The sequence below is a fragment of the Adiantum capillus-veneris genome, chromosome 20 (assembly GCF_014529385.1).
Source record: "Adiantum capillus-veneris isolate H3 chromosome 20, ASM1452938v2, whole genome shotgun sequence".
Classification (NCBI taxonomy): Eukaryota; Viridiplantae; Streptophyta; class Polypodiopsida; order Polypodiales; family Pteridaceae; genus Adiantum; species Adiantum capillus-veneris.
In genome coordinates, this window is record NC_140950.1 from 140,817,166 (window position 1) to 140,831,676 (window position 14,511).

Genomic DNA, 14,511 nt, shown 5'->3' on the forward strand with positions numbered 1-14,511 from the left:
CTCAAGGTTACATGTTCGGCGGCGATTGATCCTTATGCTACTAAGAATCTAATGACTTATGGAACATGGATCATGATGGGAAAGCCACCAATCAATGAGCTAGAAGAAACAATTTACACAAGTTCAAAAATGCCGATTCCTAGCTTTGGAGTGGCAGAAGCTGTACTCAAATTGAGTACCATGGAGTATAAAGATACTTTCCACATAATCAACTCCTATCATATCAAAGAGAGCCTGGTCCTGACAGAAAGCTGGAGGAACATCTTCTTTCGACAACAATCAAAAGCTTCAACAACAACAACAACAGTAAGACTCCTTGAAGCTTCTCAAATCCATGCAGAGAAGAAATCGCCAACCATCGTTGAAAAAGGTAAAGCAAAGGTAAACATTGAAGTATATCAACCTCGCCAGACGACTTTACCTTCAACGAGATTCCATCAAATTTCCCACGAAGCCTCTACATCAAGAGCCACACCATCAACAATGCAATGGAAACCAAAGCAAAAAGTCTATCAACCAAAGTTTCCATCACAAAAAAGCATCCAGAAGAAGCCGAAGAATGTCAAGCAGGTGTTGGTATCCAAAGAGCACATCCAAGTCAAAGACCCAGTTTGGATACATGAAACACGGGTTCAACCACAACAGCAAAAGGTGACAGGGTGGATAGCATCAAATGAGTCAATCACTGCTCAAGGCTACTTCCAAGGAAACACTAATGTTTTGGCCAAAAAGCCTCAAGTAACAGCCTGGACCTACCCACCTCAATCAATGAGTTCTACATGGAACAAGATGAGCTATCAACGGAATACAAAATACTCAGGCAAGCGAAAGAACACCAACAAAAGGCAAACAAAAAGACCTTCCAAGCGGGCAATGTGACAAGTTTGGGTACCAAAGTCACTCGCTAGTCAAATTACCCAACACAAACAGGTGAATCAGTGAATGATTCCAGTTAAGCTACTCAAAGCACAAGGATTTTATGAAGGTAAAACACAAATATGGTTACCAAAAATTGTAGCTCAATCGGGAACAACGAAGATAAATTAAGCAGCACAAGCTCCTACCCTAAAGGAAGCAATGACAACCAAAAGCCAACAGAAGCCAATTACAACCAAGGCTGCTGCAATCTACAGATGGATACCTTGTCATCAATTACAAAAGCAAGGCTTTTACAACGAAAATCATCAGGTTTGGATACCAAAGCCTAGTGTCCATCAAATTGTAGAAGAAGATAAAATGCCAAAGACGGTCACACAAGGACCAAAAACAAGATGGGTTCCAAAATTGCTAGTGGAAACTCAATCACATAGAACCCACACATCTCGACAATCGCTTCTCATGGAAATTAATGCAAAGGCTACATCAAGCCCTATCATAGTTGAAGGACTTGTTTTACAAACAAGTATCAACATACAACAAGCAAGTCAAGAGGAGCCAAAATATGCCAACCTACTCGACGGGCCTCCAAAGACCAAAACAATGATAGAGACCTTAATCTCAAGAACTTCTGGCATTGGGTTTCAGGCCATGAACAAGTAAGTCCAAGTCGCCATTAAAAATACATGGCATAAAAGTCAAGAGTCGGGCAGTTGAGCCACTAAATGAGCAAGGCATTAGTCCCAAAGCTTCAAGTAATATTCTCTGTGGTCTAAGAGTCTTAGCTATTCTAGGTACTGCTCAAGGTGGAGGAGTTGAACATATTTATGTTGTGTCGCTCATGTTGGTATAGGTGAGCATAAGAGTCCAAGTCTATGTATTTTAAGTTTGGTAAAGTGAAGAAGAGAGTCCAAAAGACACTCACGCACTACGCATAGTGAGGAATGAGTGGAGAAGCTTCTACATCAAAAACCCTTCTTGGAAACGTGCAAGCTATTGAGATGTCCTTTGATGTCACATGTGCTACATTTGTTCCTTGAAGCACCCATTAACTCCATCTTTTACACTACATGCTTTTTGTTTGAAAACTTCTCATAAGCATATAGAGTGTCCCATAATTGGCACTTACATTAGGCACTCTTCCTTTGTTTCTCCCAAGCACTCACCTTGCATGACAGGTACTTCCAGTCCAAATGCTCAACTCCAATAAGAGTGTATACCAAAGGCACTTTTTTCCCACTGGATTTTTCCCTTTGGTCATCCAGGTTATTGACCCTAATCTAGACCTCATCATCAACTTCTTGTATATATTCCTTCTACATCAACAATAAGGAAAGAGCTACCCAAATCAATCAACAACAACTTGGAGCAAAAACAGCAGGTCTCCATAGGATTATCAAGAGAATCTTTTATCTTCAAGGGTGACAACAAAGCTCCATCCAACAATGGCATGTGGAAGAATGGCCTACAATATCAAGCAATGAGAAATTTAGCAAGCGAGCTATCCACAACAATCAAAAGTAGCTCACACAGTGCTTCAACATTGGTGACCTATTGCAGACAACTCAAATTGCAGTGAACCTTGAAATAATATCCATCATAAAGTCCACGCCACAAAGAGGATCAGTTCTACATGATCAAACACTTCAACATCCGTCTTTACGACGGCTAAGATTGACAACCAAGAGGCGAATGCACAACAAGAAGAAACCGTTGCTTCGATAATCAAAGCTCAAATCATGTATCAACAACATGACAGCTATGCATCACTCAAGGAAGGGGGGAGCGTCATCAACGACAACGCGCTTCCCAAGATGAAGATCAATCTTGAAAACAAGCTGAAGACAACCCTATGACAAGACTGCACAAGGTCGTGTCAAGGGACGACACGAGCTAGGAAGGGGGGAGTGTTTGGATGTGATAAAAACATACAAGTGCCCACCTAGCCAAGGCGCCCGTTGGGTCAGCCGGCCAAAGTTTTGATGTGGTCACATTATAATGGAGCTCTTGCTCTTTGCACTCCACACAATGAGAGAATGTGTGTGTGTGTGTGTGTGTGTGTGTGGGAGAGTATACCCCCCTCTCATGCTTGGTCCATACCTCTCTCTCTCTCTCTTATTATTTTATTATTTCATGACATGTATCCTCTTTTTCCTCTTTGAGAGAAAGAACTTAATTATTTATTTTTATGGATCTAAATTCTCATTGGACCTCTTTAAAACCTATCCAATAGGATTCAAGCACATCATGAGGGCCACATGTGTAAGATCATTTGAACATGTGCGTTTTATGCTTCTTAAGCCATTTGGTTTGAATTGAATCTTCAAGCACTTAGTCAATCAAGCATGGAAACGTTTTAGGCTTCTTGAGAGTTTATGTTTGAATTGAACACTTCAAGAACCTTAGTCATTTAAGCATGTGAGAACCACCTCAAGCTTTTGGGCAAGGTTCCCACAAACACTTAGCAAGCCGACAAGCACCTCATGCTTGGGTAGGATTCCCACCTCAAAGTCAGCCCTAGCTTGCCTAAGGTCAAAGGACTTTTTAACACTAACTTTTGGAGGTCTTTAATGAAGCTAACCCTAAGGTTCTTTAAGCTCCATTAGATGTACGTTGCTCTTTGATAGACTACGTCCTTTTGGATCCCTATTGAAAAGTAACCATCTCTCCTCTAGGTCCCTTGTTGAGGTAAATCTAGAAGCACTTATTGCACATTGCTCTTTGGTAGACCGTCTCCTTTTGGACCCCTATTGAGATGCAACCATTTCTCCTTTTGGTCCTCTATTGAGATAGGTCTAGAAGCACATATCTATATCCTAACTCTTATTCCCCTTTTATCTTTCCATATTAACGGATGAGTTGAATATGAGAAAATCATTTGGTAAAGTTAGATATTATATTTTATGACATTACCTCTCTCTTGAAATCATATTCGTGCTCAACTATGAGGTAGAGAAGATAAAGCCTAGTCATTAGTCCATGTTTCTTAGCTGGTAGAGGATCCCTTTTTACCCTATTGCATCATTCAAGAATGGATGACTAATCCATTTTGGTGCTCGAGAGACTTAGCTGCGGCAAGCATATCTGCTCTATAGTTCATATCAGACTTCCAAAGTAGAGTGACAAGTTCTACTTGGTGTTTGGAGATGTTGTCACCTCAAACATGATCCTAAGCATGCATACTTCTTAAATTTTCTGCACAATAAAAGAAAGAGAATGAGTCTCATAAGACAAAAACATTGTTCATTCAAAATGCATTTTCATTTGCTTACTCTAGTGTAGCATTGTAAGCATTGACAAGGTTCATATTATCCTTAAGCTAGGTCCCTTGCATCAATCTAGCATCTTTAAAAGGATAATTCTTAAACTTAACAAGATATCATTAGATAACATTACTGTTTCTTAGTACCTTGTCTTCGTGTCGAATAATCGATTCGGACTGCAACACCTCTTCTTGATCTTCGATCTTTAGCGGATCCTCCATTATTGATTCTTTTGGTGGCTCTCCTTTGTAAGGCTTGAGTAGGCTCACATGGTTAGCATTATGAATGAGCCAATGGTTTGGAAACTTTAACTAATAAGCCATCTCATTGATTGGCTTAAGAATTTTAAAAGAAAGGACCATAGCATCTTTTTGCTACTTTAGCATAATACTCTTAGTGGCTTGTAGGATTCTTGCCCGTAGTATGCCTTAGATGAGCCTTGAGAAACTTTAGAAAGACACAATCATTTTTCTTAAAGGCTAAGGCTCTTCTATGCTTATTAGCAACAACCCTTTTTGCCTTTTCTTTGAGATGGATATAACCTCTTTAATCTTTGGAAAAATAATTTTGTGAGTCTCTTGTGAGTCTTGGCTATATTTATCAGCAGTGAAGATCTTCCCATGTACTTTAAGTAGTAAGGGACTTTTGGATCTTCCCATTTTAAACTTGAAAGGTGCTTTCCCCATAGACGTATGTACAATGTCATTGTGCGCATACTCTATAAGAGTTAGGTACTTCTCTCATTGAGAACGTTGATCTACTTCCATGACATTGTCTTTTAGTAGATTCAAGAATCATTAGATTAGTTATTTCACTTTGGTCATCCGTTTGTGGATGATAGGCCGAAAGAGAAATTCAATGTACTTCCTAGATTCTCAAAGAGACCCTTCTAGTCATTCTAGGAACTTTTTCTGACACTATGGATGTTGGCAAGCCATGATACTTAAAATTTGAGATCTAAAGAGGGTTGTCGTTTGATGTGCCTATCTGTTTGATAGACATAGAGTGTATTTTCTTGCTAAGCCTGTCGACTGAAACAATCCAAGTTGAGTCCTGCGATCAAATATCAAATTTTGGTATAGCACGCATTTTGAAGTATGTTTACTTTTCATGGTAGACCAATATAAATATATTTCTACTCGTCGAAGAGTATATTATGGAATCCCTCTTTGCCCCGCATAAGGAGAAGCATGGGATTCATACATGACTTTCTTATTGTATTGGTGAGTAACACATAGCCTATTGCCATTTGGAAGATAACCATCCTTCAAGGTGAATGGTTCTTTTTTTTCTTCCCTAATGCAAAGGCTATAATTATGTACTTAAAGTCTTGGTCAGTAGCATACTCATCTGTCATAAAAGATAGATCATTGTGAGTTGCTATAGACACCACATTTTCCCTTGGCGATTGTTAAATTGCATCGACCACTTGGTTGTTCTTGTGAGCAATGTGAGCAAGATGAAATTTGCCCACCTCATTTGTTTATTGAAAATCTTGGTTTGCGTCATGAAGTTCTTGAGGCTTTGTGATCCATTCGTAGGATGAATGGAGTCCCCAATAAATAGTGCTTCCATGTGTCTAGGGTATGTAGAATAGCTAAAAGCTCTTTCTCATAAATGCCTTAGACCCGTTTTTCCATATTGAGCCTTCAACTCTCATATGCTATGGCATGCCCTTCTTGAAGCAAAAATACTCCAAAGAAATCACCACAAGCATCACATTGGACCTCAAATGGCTTTGAGAGATTTATAAGCATAAGGAATGGTTGAGAGGTAAGCTTCTCTTTGAGCTTGTCAAAAGCATTTTTCTCCTTAGCAGTCCATGAATAATTAACATTCTTCCTTATTAAGCCATGCGATGGTCCTGCTAATTGAGAGACTTTTTCTATGAAGCGTCATAGTATGCACACATACCAATAAAGCTTCTTAGCTCATGTAGATTCCTTGGATTAGGCCATGCTTTTATTACCTTCAACTTTGATGGATTCATGCATCTATCATCTTGAGAGATAATGTGACCTATTGAATCTCTTGTAGAAAAAAATTACTTTTCTTTTGATTAATGAAAATCTTATTCTCCCTCACAACTTGAAAGATTACCTGGAGGTGTCACTTGTACTCCTCAAGAGAATTTGAGTGGCATGAATATTTTTGTCCATCGCGTGAGTTTGAATGCGGCTGGAGCATTTGCCAGCCAAACTTGTAGCTTATCAAATAGATCTTCTACCCGCGGCATGTGATTTTTTTTTTTTTTGTATAGTGATCCTATTTAGTGCTCTATAGTCGACACACATGTGATATGTGCCATCTTTCTTTTGCACTAAAAATATTGGTGAACAAATAGAGAAGAGCTAGGCCTCATCATCCCTTTTTCCACTAATTCATGCAATTGTCTTATGATCTCCTTTTGTTGAGCTTGTGAAACTCTATAAGGAGGTTTATTAGGCGGTGAGCTTCCTAGTAGAAGCTCTATTGCGTGGTCATCATCCCTTCATTTTGGAGGTAGTTCACTAGGGATGTCATCAATGAAAACATCTTGAAATCCATTTATAAAATTAGGAAATTAGACAACACTAATTCCTGCTGATTCCCTGTATTGCTACTTGTGAAAACGTTAGAATCATTTACAGATTCTCTAACCAAAAATAATATACACAAAAATAGAGCTTTTCATTGACTTATCAAAAGCAAGCATATTTACCACGGATATGTTGTTCCCCAACTCATTAGCATCTATTTACATGCTCTTTTCCTTGTAGGTGAAATAGATTCTCCTTTTAGGAAACTTCATGTTGGCAGCCATATGGTTGAACCATGGTGCCCCTAGTATAACATCCTCATGTTGGAGGTGAGAGATAAAAAATTCTTTTTTGTTGACGCAGCTTTGGACATGAAGTCTCAACTTCCCAATCAAGGGAGTAACGGAGGCTTGCTATCCCTTGAAAGCTCCATCGGTAGTTACAATATCTCCCATCTCGAAAGCTTGAATGCTCAACTTAGTGACCAAATCTGTTGATATAAAGTTGTGAGTAGAGCCAGGGTCAAGCCAGGGTCAAACAAGATGAAGGCATCATGCTTCCTATAGGAAAGTGATGAGCCTTTGCAATGAGTATCGTTTTTTGGAGCTTCAACCATGGAAGCTCTAGGAGTGTCATTGAGTACATTTCTTTTGGGGCAAGAACGATAACCATGTCCTTGCTCCCCACACTTAAATCATTTATGGTCTTTCCGAAAGGCCTCTAATTCTTCAAGAGAGAGAATATTTTCACCTTTGTAAGCTCCTTTCTCCTTGGCCTTGTTGTTGTTGGTATTGGTGTTGCCTTGGGAATATTTTTGAGCATTGCTCTTCCCTTTAGCTTCATTTTGATCCTCGTTTTCCATGGGCTTGAAATTTCTTCTCGCCCCTTGTTGGAAATTGATCCTTGAATCAACCATAGTCTGGTGGAAGACTTTGGTGATAGTGCTGGGCCATTGTGAGTTGACACACTTAGCCATTTCTTATCGCACAAAATTGTTGCTTTTGTTTGGAGAAGTCTATCCTTTGAAAGATTGTAGCTTTGAGATGTAAATCCCAATACTTATCTACATATTTGTGGATAGACTCGTTGAAGAGTAGCTTCAAGCTCTGCCATTTGGTAAGCACTCTGTCCTTTGCATTGCTTGCAAGGAATTGCTTCATGATGGAAACTCGTAGAGTTTTCCATGTCTTTGGGGCCTCACCATTGCCACAAAGGCTAACCCACCATTGACAAACAGATTTTTGGAAGAGTATAGCTACATGGTGTAGCTTGGAGGACTTTGTGAAGCCCTCATCTGCAAAGGCCGCATCAAATTGTTGGATGAAGGCCGGTGGCACCAAAGGTTCCATCATAGGTGACAAAAGAGATACTCTTTCCTACCTCTTTGAATTTCTTGAGCTTTTGGGACCTTCGCCATGTAAGGTCAGTTTTGCGATGTCCTCTCCTCTTGTATTCTCTAGGAGAATAACTATTGCTTTCATCGAAAGAGGAGGAAGGTGAAGAAGAAGGAGAAGAGGGTGACCTCTTTCTTGCTTTTTTCTTCCTTTGTTTCCTCTCTTCCCTTTTGGAATGACAAGGAGAATGACTATGGGTTGACTCTTTCCTCTTGGGAGGAGTTGGCGATAGTCTAGACCGCCATCTTCATGGAGCCACATCTTTAGAGGAACTTAGGGATTCACTTCTTTCTCGTTCTTTGGATTCCTCCTCTCTTATGGGAGAGAGTCTTATTTTGGGAGTCTCATCAAGAGGTCTCCTAAGCTCTCTCTCTCTCTCTCTCTCTCTCTCTCTCTCCTCTTGGAGAGGAAGGAAATTCCCATAATCATGAAGTTTTTGGGTAACTTTGGCTTGCAAAGTAGGGTTTCCCATAGCCTAATGCAACCTAGTAATAATAAGATAATTGATAAACATGGGGGCATCGTCATTAGCACCTTCATGTGAAAAATCAAAGTTATCAATGTTCATTCTACTCTCTTGGTTATTGCCAGCCATGCTAATTATACTTATGTGTTTACTTAGTGTATCCTTTGGCAATTCAAAACCTTAGTTGCTACTCCTTTTAGCGCACTTAAGTATCTGCACCCACTGCTCGAATTGGTTAATTATAAAAAGTAGTGGGGTAGGTCTAACATAGCATAATTACCAAGGGATAGCTCCTTTTAGACTTCTTATGGTGCAATAATGGTAAAGCCGTAGGCAAGTCTAAACAGACCCCATTATTAAGACCAAAGCTCTTGAAGTGTGCACCATATCCCACATAGTGGGCTCAACCAAACCGATAATAGATCCCAATCCCACTTACCCTAATATAATTAACAAAACCAACCATTAATAGTCTACTTAAGGACCTCTCTTCTTAAGCAAGAAAAGAGAAACCAAATTCCCTCATACCAATGTAATGGAAATGGCCTGTGAACTTTGAGAATAGCAGAATTAAGAGAATTCAAGTGAGCATTTTTGTGAGGTTACTTTGAGAACATAGAGGGTGAACATAATTGATGGTAGAAACATAAACATCGTACTTAATTAACTTGGCATAAACAATACTTTTGCAAGAGAGAGAGTATTAGTGAACATGACACAAGTTGAGGACCGGATTTACTTGGAGCCCATCCTCCCTCCAAAAGGCATTTGTATTATACATTCTCCCATCAAGAGAGACTTGGTACAATACAATCTTTGTGCTCCTTGTAACCTTGGTGATGCTATGAATATGGAAACCTTCATGCATCATAAGCATAACATAAACTTTGCAAAAAGCATTAACTATCCCAAGCCTCAGTCTTTAACTATCCCAAGGCCTCAAACACCTTCGAAGGTGGAGAGAGCTAGCGGGGAATGAGAGTAGGGAAGAGGAAGAAGAATCATCCAGAGGAAAAAGAAACAGTTCCTCACTTATCATCATTCTTCTTGCTTAGCATAGCATAGTAGAATATTAATGAAGAGAAGAATATGGCAAGCTTAAGCGTTGAAGCATGGCTCTTGGTTGGATTTGCATTCCATAGCCAAGAGTGTTGGTGTAGGCTCTCCAATTCTCAACAAGATTGGAGAAGACGATGGAGCTCTTGCACTTTGCACTCCACAGAATGAGAGAATGTGTGTGTGTGTGAGAGAGAGAGTATACCCCCCTCTCATGCTTGTTTCACCTCTCCCTCTCTCTCTCTCTCTCTCACTCACTCTCACTCACTCACATATTATTTAATTATTTCATTTGGACATGTGTCCTCTTTTTCCTCTTTGGGAGAAAGAAATTAATTAATTATTTTTATGCATCTAAATTCTCATTGGACCCCTTTAAAACCTATCCAATAGGATTCAAACACATCATGAGGGCCACATGTGGAGGATCATTTGAACATGTGTATTTTATGCTTCTTAAGTCATTTGGTTTGAATTAAATACTTCAAACACTTAGTCAATCAAGAATGGAAACGTTTTATGTCTCTTGAGAGTTTATCTTTGAATTGAACACTTTAGGAACGTTAGTCATTTAAGCATGTGAGAAGCACCTCAAGCTTTTGGACAAGGTTTCCACAAACACTTACCAAGCTGACAAGCACCTCATGCTTGGGTAGGATTCCCACCTCAAGGTCAACCCTAGCTTGCCTAGGTCAAAGGATAAGCTGACAAGCACCTCATGCTTGGTGAGGATTCCCACCTCAAGGTTAGCCCTAGCTTGCCAAAGGTCAAAGGACTTTTTAACACCAACTTTTGGAGGTCTTTAATGAATATAACCCTAAGGTCTTTTAAGTTCCATTAGATGCACGTTGCTCTTTGATAGACTATCTCCTTTTGGACCCCTATTGAGATGTAACCATCTCTCCTATTGGTCCCTTACTGAGGTAAATCTAGAAGCACTTATTGCACATTGCTCTTTGGTAGACCGTCTCCTTTTGGACCCCTATTGAGATGCAACCATTTCTCCTGTTGGTCCCCTATTGAGATAGGTCTAAAAGCACATATCTATATCCTAACTCTTGTTCCCCTTTTATCTTCCCATATTAAATGATTAGTTTAATGTGAGAAAATCATTTGGTAAAGTTAGATATTATATTTTATGACATCATGTCAGGCTCAATTGCTATTGGTTCTCTTTGTGGGCTATCCAATGAGATTTAAGCTTGTTCTAGTGAATCTTAATTGTCATTGGTTTTGTATGTTGGCTATCCAATGGGATTCAGGCTTGCTTGTAAGCAATATAGCTAGGTGTCTGATGTGCACGTTTGTCACACGTGTCAAAGAAAGGGACGTGTCATACACTTTTTGCGAGCCACAAATAGCTGCAAGCACACAACACGACTAATCTAGAAAGTTCAAGAGAGCAAGGGTGTATCACTCACCGCCCTACGCTCGCCTTCGTGGAGGATTCCTCACCGCGAAGAAGAAGGAGCTACCGCCGTGTCGTGCTCAACTGCCTTGCCACCGCCGTGCCTTCACAATGCTCTCTCTCTCTCTCTCTCTCTTTATCTATCTCTATCTCTATCTCTCTCACGCACGCACACACACACACACACACACACACACACACACACACATACACACACACACACACACACACACACACACACACAAGGAGATAAAGAAGAAGATGGACATGGAGCAAGAGCACTCTTCAATTGTACCAATGAGAGAATGAGTGATTTTTTAGGTTTAGGTGACTTTTATATGAGCTCACCCATTATCACTTGGGTGTCCATGCTAACCCTTGAATGTTCCAGTTAGAGTGCACCTCTCATCCTTGGCCAACTAACCCTTGAATGTTCCAGTTAGAGTGCACCTCTCATCGGCGATCACTCTTACCCTTTTCCTGTTGGATCGACAAGCCCGGCCCATGACTACTGAAAGTGGACGATGGTGGTTAACATGCCTCCCTTGGTGATGTATATTTCATTCTCGGAAGCTATTGAGTTGAAGCTCGTTCGTTGAGGTGGAAGAGCATTTGAGATGAATGGCCTTAGCCTTCTTCAGTCACTACAAAATCAAACAAAATTGGCACAATAATTGCATTCTTATATCCAATAAAAAGAAATATGCAATTGTAGGCACACAAATTGATTGGTAACAAAATATTAAACAATTTGTCAGCAATAAACATTAAATTGTAATATAATTAAATGCATAAACAGTTGTAAAGGTCAAAAACTAAACAAGTCTGGGGTCACTAATTTAACGGTCGAAAGGCACTAGAGATCAACTATTAATACCATGGGCCAGCTTCTCAATTTTCTCTGGTCAATTAAGTTGTTTAATCGCGAGAGCCAAGTATTTCATGTTCAAGGGCTGACTAAAGGCTATATCTAGAATACCTTGTAGTTAAGCTACGATAAAAGGAATTGCTCATGAAATCATCGCCTGACTTATTTCTTTTCTTTGACCCCCCAAAGTCTTTTCACAGTGATTCAATTTTGATGTGTGTGCTTATTCAATTTTGATGTGTGTGTGCTTATTTTGTATGCCTTGGGTTTTTTGCTTTTCAAGGAAAAGCGCCCACACTGGGAACCTCTAGGGCTCTAGTACCATAGGCGATACATGTGAGTGAAGTACCAAATCAAGCTGAGATTTCTCTTCCCGCTTAAGATTTTACATTGTGGCACTTTGATTTTTTGTGTTTGTACGTTTTCAGCATTTTAATTTTGTAACTTTGGGGGGTCATATAACAGTGTTACCCTCCCAGGCTCATCACATTAGTAAACTCCCTTTATAATACTTAAGCTAAAGGTCAATAGGGACTAAGACCACTAGAAAGCCCTAGTACATTGCACACAATTCTGCTTAAATCGGATTAAGAACCTAAGTAACCATTGATTATTAGGTCGGCATTCCCCATGGTATTAAGAGAAGATGTCTAACACCTAACTTGGTCAAATTAGCTTACTCGAATTGCTTGATTTTTAAACCTAGACCAAGTGATTATGACAAAAAAATTACATTGAATTTAATGTTTGATACTAAGAAAATGCGCTGAAAATCATGCTACCAATCACAATTAAACCAGACAAACATGGATGCAAAAAGATAAGGGACAATGCCAATGGACAAGAAACACCTGTTTGTGTTGATGATCGCGCTTGATTTGAAGAGTGAACAAGATGACCAACTTCTTAGTCTTATTAGATGTACAAGGAGTGTATGGGATGCTTTTGGAAAGACCGCGGTTAAGGACGGTTTGGAGCAATTCATAACTACGCTAACCAGACATTAATAATTCAAGGATCTATTAGGAGAATACATGTAAAGACTAATAATACTAGAATTTGGAAGAAAGAACTCATAACAGAGGAGCTATATAAGAAGTCAACCACAAAAAACATTGAGAAAATGCTAGCTTCAATGAACATTTTTCCACTAACAAAGATAGATATGAGGGCAATTTTGATGGACAAGGAGCGAAATAAAAGAAACAGAATACAATACCTAGATCAGTTCACTGAACTAAACCCTACGGAAAGATTAGTCCAGCTAGATGATCAGCCACTAGAGCAACAAATATCAGACAAGTTTGACTTCAGACTAGTAGAAGAAACCAGTTAGTCGGACTTAGATGAGGGGGACCAAACAACTAATCAAATGGAGATACAGAATGGATAATTGGAGTTAAGTGTCCCCTTCAACAATTATGTTACTGGCATTTGAACTAAAAAGGAAGCTGAGTCAATGGCCAAACAGAAGGGAGGAGGCTAAAATTGGTTTTTCTAAGACGATCAAGAAGTACAAGAATGGAATAGTAAGCAGTGACTGGCTATTTTTTAAAGTGGTAGCCCCCAAGAAGAATGGAAAACTAAGGGTATGTGTGGACTACAAGAAGCTAAATTATCAGACCATTAAAGAGCCTTTTCCACCACCCTTTACAGACATGTTACTGGATAAGATTGTAGGCCACGCAATATACATCTATAAATGGATGGATACATTAGCTACAATCAACTAAAGATTGCACCCGAAGACCGAGATATAACTACATTCATCACTAAATGGGAGAATTTATGCACTTAGTCATGCCATTTGGACTCTATAATATGCTCCAACAACTTTCCAAAGATGCATGATGGAGATATTTAGTTTCTTTCTGGCCATATTTGTAGATGATTTCTGTTAGGAAATAGGACGTAGCTAAGTAGATGAATGAGTAGTTTACTTAATGGAGAGAGATAATTTACACACACGAGAGATTATAGAGTAGAGAGTAGAGAGAGAGAGAGAGAGAGAGAGAGAGAGAGAGAGAGAGAGAGAGAGAGAGAGAGAGAGAGAGAGAGAGAGAGAGAGAGAGAGAGAGAGAGCACGATATACGTGGTTCACCCAATGTGGGCTACGTCCCCGGGAAAGTAGCCACTCAATGGATTTAGTACTTCAAAATAAGAAGTCTATTACAAAGGGATTATACCCTTTTGGAGCTCACGCCTTGCTTCGCTGTCACCACCTCACATCAACTTCACAATGCACCACAATGCTTCTTTTCTCTTTGCACCTCTTGAAAACCATCTCCAAAAATTGCAGATGCATTTCTTTTGTGGAGAAGATGGCGAAATTGTTAAGTATGGAGCCTGATTTACTCCTTTGAGTTTTGGTATTAAAAAGACACATTAGTAAGGCCCCCATTATGAGGAAAAGCCATCCATGCGTCAAAAAAAACACTCGTCAGAAACCAAAATTTTTATGGCCAGGTCTCGAGCAAAGCTCAAGACTGGCTTCCCCACAATATTCCTTTTCATCAAAATATTATGGCCGAACAGCGGTCGAAAATTGGTTGAAAAACGGCCGGTCGTTTGGCCGGTAGTCGATGGCTAGTGGCCGATGGTTGAAAGTCAGTGGTGGCAGGTGGCCGATTTCAAAGGCGGACTTGTCTTCTCAAGGGGCGG